The sequence below is a fragment of the Aquarana catesbeiana genome, linkage group LG07, assembly GCF_042186555.1.
Source record: "Aquarana catesbeiana isolate 2022-GZ linkage group LG07, ASM4218655v1, whole genome shotgun sequence".
NCBI classification, from domain to species: domain Eukaryota; kingdom Metazoa; phylum Chordata; class Amphibia; order Anura; family Ranidae; genus Aquarana; species Aquarana catesbeiana.
In genome coordinates this window covers 308,333,315-308,339,896 of record NC_133330.1, presented here as the reverse complement: position 1 = coordinate 308,339,896, position 6,582 = coordinate 308,333,315, and the positions used below count along the sequence as shown (strand labels likewise).

At 43.4% G+C, this 6,582-nt stretch overlaps 1 pseudogene; it reads right to left on the bottom strand.

Moving 5' to 3' along the window:
• Window positions 1–5,884: 5,884 nt before the first annotated feature.
• LOC141103994 (U2 spliceosomal RNA) lies at window positions 5,885–5,974 on the bottom strand (annotated as a pseudogene).
• Between the last annotated feature and the right edge of the window lie 608 nt (window positions 5,975–6,582).

The following is a 6,582-nucleotide window of genomic DNA, read 5'->3' as shown; positions in this document are numbered from 1 at the left end:
CTTCTACAGATGAACTGTACACAATCATGGCCCCCCACACACCGATGTCAGTATACCAATCAATTTTATTAAAAGACAATCTAATCATAACACTTCCTGCCTTGGTCCAAGGTCTATTGCATTTCACCCTGAAGGGGACTTCACCAGAGCAATTGACCCAAACAGGAAATGTTATTTGATTGATTTCTTAGGGGGTTTTTTCGTTTCCGTTGGTGGTTGGTGTCGGGAAGTATAAAGACAGCAAAAAGACTCCCATTTCTTGGGAGCGATACATATAGTTGATCTATTGCTTCTGTAGCTGCAAAGCCTAACCAGATGTTGATGCAAGTGAGCAATGACTCCCACAATTTCAAACAATTTTAGGTGGAGACGTGTGATACAAATACAATCAAATTTTATGGGTGATCTGGAGTGCCTATGAAATACTATGCAAGATTATTTAGAGGCTGTAATCTCAAATTAGCTGAAAGTTCCACATTTGTTAGTAGAGAAGGATAGGAAGGGCATAAAAGAAAATTCCAGGTACCAGAATCTTTTGACTTGGTCTAGACACAGTCTGTGTCTTTGTCTATGATAAAAACTAGTCATTGCAGGACCCAGATGTCCCCAGTGAGCCTTCCACATAAAGAAAGGTCACTCAGCTTTGAATAGATAAGGTTTGAAGGGTATGTGTAATAGTGTCCTGCCACTCACATGAGGTAATCCCTAACCGATTGACATTTCATTTTCTAAAGCACTGAACTCTACTGCACTACAAAATAATATTTAAACCATATAAACTATACAACAAAAAATATACAACTTTACAAAATAAAATACTGTTTTCACCTTTTTCTAATCCCATGTTGCATTTTAGTGCTGCTGCTCTCCTGTAGCCACTTCCTGTCTACATGCACACTAGCAATGGATGCATGACACTTTTCAGGGCAGGTTTCCTGATGGTGACAACAATGGACCCTGCCTGAAGCCTCGTACACACCACAACCCGCTGGGTTGAACGAAAAAAAAAAAGACAGCTCAGGTTGGAGCCACTGTACTAACAATCTGCTGTTAGTACAGCAATCTCCCCTGCTGTGCTATTACGTTCTGACGGGGGCGGCCCTGACAGGGAGCCGGTCACCAGACTTTTTATCAGTCATGACCCTTCCACAGACGTCGGCCTTCTGTCGACTGGCTGCCATACACATGGGCCAAATGTGGGCCGGTTTCTATTGAACCGCCTGATGTCACCCGACATTCAGCCCGTGTGTACTAGGCTTTAGTAACATGTGATGAAATAGCAACTTGTGGTCTCCATCAGAAGCCGGTGTGATAGGATGACTACAAAGGAGTACAATTGGGAGACGGGTACAGAGAGTTGTCACCTTAAAACAGGAAGTGCCATAACAAGAATCTTCATAAAGGATCCCCAAGTATTATTTTAATGAATACTGCATATTTAAAAGTATTGAAAATAAATTTTTAAACTACATGTTAAAGCTTAGCCAGCAACATCAAGACATACAATATATACAGCAGTTTTATCCTGGGGACTTAAAGCCTTTGTTAACCAAAAAAAAAAAAAAAAATGAATCCTGCTCCTTTAAAGCATTTTATACAGTACAGTGCTTGTGCTGTGTCATTTGCCCCCCCCCCCTCCCCCGTAACACCTGAAATACCTGACTGATCCTGCCAGTTTCTGCCCTCCCCTTTTGTTAGAATATTATTCCAAATTCATAATTCGGCACTTATAGGTGTTATATTATATTCATGGCAAGCTTGCAAAACATATTTGGTTTTATGATTAATCATAATAAATAGAGTATGTGTGAATGACCTTGATCAATAGATTTGACATGATTCTTCATCTAAAGCTGAGCATTGCTGGATTTTTCTGGTGTAGCCAATTTGAGTATGACATTTAAGGTATCTTGGTATAGAATGTCATGAGAAGACAAAAATAGACACGTGTCCATGTAGCTAAAGGAATAATACATTGTGGATTATATACTGTCAAGTTAAGTTAGTTTGTAGTTCCAGTCATAATAATAAGTACTAGTATATAGTTACTTAATGTAAAGTTGGTAAAATGTGTTCATATTATGTAGATGTTTGGTTATATGACATTACATGATCAGCCCATTACTTCAAGTATGGAGTGTTACATGTGGGCTTGTCAATCCTATGCCATATATGACTCTGAATTAGAATCTTCTCTTGGATAGCATATTGCTGAAGTTAGCAGAAATGAATATGTGCCATACAAGGTTCTAAGTTGGTGTGAGGTTATGACGTTCACGTTCACATGTAACATATAAAGCCAATGCTTCCATATTGAAGGTCACACACACAGACACACAGACAGACACACACACACAGACACTAGGATAGATGACACTGACATGATCACAAGACACTTTGACAAGTTGGCACAGCTGAATGCTGCCAGAAAACTAAGAACGTCATTTCCTGCTTCTTCTTGAACCACACAAGACAGCATGGAGACAGACAGCAGCCATGAAGCACACATGCTTTCATAAGCTTATTACAACTTTATAACTTTTTATTCTATTTCATATATTTTTACCCACACTGAACTGAACTATTATATTTTTTACATTGTATTTATGATGCCAATTGTGTGACAATAAACTCACACTTGTTTTAAGTCAGTTTGGCTATCAATGCTATTTTTCCGGAAATGCCTCTGAGATACAAGAATATTAGATATTAATAATATTCTTCACCTTTGTAAACTGACCATGGTGTATCATGGCTGCTGAGCCCTGACACCGTGGTCAGTTTACGTGCCTTCGTCAGCCGCAGCTCTCCTGTCCTCCTATGTGCTCCTCTGTCCTCCTCCCCCCTCCCCTCCCTGCTTGTCTGCCCCTATGTCAGTGCCAGTCCCCTCTGATCCTGCTGCTCTCATAATTTTTTAAAATGCATATAATCCTGCTGGTTCCCTAATGACAGGCGCTCCTGTCTCTGTTTCTTTTCCAATATTTTTATTCAGAAAATTTTTGACAAATACAAAATCGACATTTTTCTTTTTTTTTGTATGAAGTATTGAAACAATTGACAAGTCATTTATAAGACGGTAACAATACAAATACCTGTGAAGTTTTACGTATCCTTATCCTTATTTTAGGTATACACAGTAAAGATCTCTACCGAAAAAAAAAATTTAAACAAAGATAGAACATAGAAAGGAGGAACCTCCTCTAGTTGGCACTCAAATGTACTTCACATGCAATGTGGGGAACCGCGGGGGGAGGTCCATCTCCCTCCGTCTCCTCCGCTTGGTGTAACCGTCTAATTTGGCCTCGAAATAGGCCCCGCGGGCAATTCCGGCTGAAAGAAAAGAAAGAGAAAGAGAATGATAGAAGGAAAAGTAGAGGATAGGGAAGGGGGGTGCACTCTGGCCCTGGAAAAAGATATTCCTGAGCCACTCCAAACTCATTATTTGGTTGAAAGATAGTTGATCCAAGGGTTCCATATTTTTTCAAACAAAGCCATTTTATCGTTTAGAATTGCAGAGAGGCGTTCATTCACCATTATCCATGACAATTTGGATTTTAGCAAGTGAAAGGGGGTCATTGGGGATTTCCAAGACTTAGCTATCACTATTCTTGCTGCTACAAATATAAAAGCTATGAGTCTCTTCATGTGTTTCGATGTCCCCTCCACTGGGCGTCCCAACAGTGCCTGTAGAGGCGACTTAATGAGGTTCATCTGAGTTAGTGAATATATGAAATTATATGTGCGAATCCAAAACCTTCGCACTTTTGGGCATGTCCACCATGTATGAAACATGGTGCCATCTGTAGTACATCCCCTAAAACACTGCGGGCCTGTCTTTGTGTTTAATTAAAAAAAGATTTATTTACTGTATTTCAGAGCGGCTCCCCGCGGTCACGTGATCAGCCGGCTCTCTCTCTCCTATCCTCCTCATGGTAGAGGAGGCAGCCGGCCGGTGACGTGATCGTGGGGAACTGCTGTGAAATCAGGTAAAGGAGGCATTTTTTTAAATTAAACACAGAGACAGGAGCGCCTGTAATTAGGGAAGCAGCAGGATTATGTACATTTGTAGGGGTGGGTTAAAGCGGCGTTCCACCCAAAAATTTTACTTCCGCTGTCCGGATTCCTCCCCCCCTCCGGTGTCACATTTGGTACCTTTCAGGGGGGAGGGGGGAGGGGGGAGCAGATACATGTCTAATACAGGTATTTGCTCCCACTTATGGTGAAAGATCGCTGCAGTATTTGCGGTGATCTATGCCATGTCCGGGCCATTCCTCCGTCCCCCCGCTGTCTTCTGGGAGACAAACAGGTCCCAGAAGACAGCAGGGACCAGTGAGATTACACAGAGTGAGTCGTGCATGCACAGTAGGGAACCAGGCTGTGGAGCCACAAGGCTTCACTTCCTGATTCCCTTACTTAAGATGCCGGCGCCTCCACCCGGGAGCTGAGGGATGGGTCGGCTTCCGGTGAGGACATCGCGGGCTCCCTGGACAGGAAGTGTCCTTATTTTAAAAGTCAGCAGCTGCAGTATTTGTAGCTGCTGACTTTTATTTCTTTTTTCAGCGGAACTCCGCTTTAACAAACACTTTAAGTCATTTGGCCATATGGCATCATTTTGTAAAGGCAAAGTTACACCAGTTACTGTATATTCCACCACCACCAGTTATATAACAGGAACCCTATGCTTCTTGTAGAATGCAAGAATAATTATCATACAGCATGGGACAAGTAACCTACCACCCTTGCATTTGTCTGCATGAAGACAAAGTGGCTAGTAGTAGTTGGGCACATTCAGGCTGACTTGTTCTGTAATGTTTTTTTTTTTTTTTTGTTGAAAAGCCAGTGGCGTGAAACACACCTCAAAAACTTCCACCTGGTGCCAAAAAAAATGCGCACACATAAAGAGTGAAACACAAAAACGTGCAACAGGTGTTCAGAGTCCTCCGCTAGGGAAAGACCTTACCCTGATCCCCCGGAGTGTTAGGCTCCAGACAGGGACTGATGTACTTGTACAATGGGTCCAACTGACCGAAACCAGGCGGACCCCCGTTTACTGGAAGGTCTGCCAAAACAGACCATCCCAAGTACAGGTGGGGCTCCCCCAAAGGGAAACCCCCAAAGGAGAGGGCGAACCAAGCCAAAAGGCCTATGTCCACCCCTTCCCAAGACTTTTAGAGTAGGCCCAAGGACCCACACCCTACTTGCCACAGTGAAAAAACGTGTACACATATCAAGCAAAAAGATACAAAAAAGTGACAAACAGGGGATTAAATAAAAAGAGTGGCAGAATAGGAAGGTGGGAGAGTGAAAATTGTGTAATACAATGGCCCGCCCCCCAGCCAGGATTAAAAATTTCCCCTGGTCCCAGCCAAAAGGCTCGGCCCAAGAGGCAGGTGTGAAAAACGTGTGTAGTGGTGAAGTGACCATGGTGCCATAAAATCAAGTGCCTAAACACAGTGACTGTACGGCACCCCTGAACTGCCACTTCAGGGGCACATTCACCACTGGCTTTTCAAAGCAACCCTAACCCACAGCCCAGACCACAGCAGCCCCCACCCCAGGCAGGAAGGCATGGAGTTCTGGAAGCTTGGTGAAAGCCCTTGCCAATAGGCTTCTTCGTCGTTCCGTCTCTCTTACCTAATTACATTCGGGAAATACTGGCCGCTCCCCCGGTGGGAGAAAGGGGAGCCAGCGTTCTCTCCCGAATAACTGTACGGAGCTAGAGCTGCCCCAATCCAGGACAGAAGGCCAGGGTCCCGACCTTCCGCAAAGACCGAATGGTTCTCCGTCCCCATCAGAAGGCTTCCCTTTCGGCTACAAACCGCTCCGGGTTACCTTCACTCAAGCAGGTTTTGCATAGCAACCGCAATCCCATCTCTATCTCGCCATAGATTAGGGACGGAAGCAAGCGCCACCTTCTGGAAACTGATAAGAACAGATACTACACTCAATCTTAGCCAAAAGGCCAAGAAGCAATTAGCAATAATCACGCCTCAGTTGAACCTCATTGGCTATGATACTGCCACTATCATGTTTTAATGCTCATCCAGCTTCCTCAGCTCTAAAGAGTTTCATGAACATACCGCAGTATTTATAGCCACATAGGTATCTCAATCGCCTTAATCCAATTACCAAAGAATGTGTCAAGGCATATGCTGCATGTCCAAGAATATGCCTGAAGGTGTGACAGCTTGTGAAACCGCCATGTTAAAATTACATAAGTATGGTGTTAAGGTGGCTGAAGGTGTGAAATGCAGTCAAATAGTTGGGGTGGAGATGACAAAATGACATTCTACTGTATATTGGTGCCTATTAGCCTATTAGCTTGACATAGATAGCCTCTTGGGAATTGTTTGACCTCTCTGTGGCCCTCACTGTCCTCAAAAAAATGTCCTTTTTCCTTAAAGTTCCCTGTCAAGTTTTTAAATTAAGGCGTATCTAAATAGAAGAATGTACATACTTACCTTTCCTGTTGCCCATGCCTCCAAACCCTTACCTGATGCTGGGAAAGCTTCACCGAACAGACACTTCCAGTAAAGTCCGCCAACAAATGTCTGATGGAGCATACACACGGTCGGACTTTCC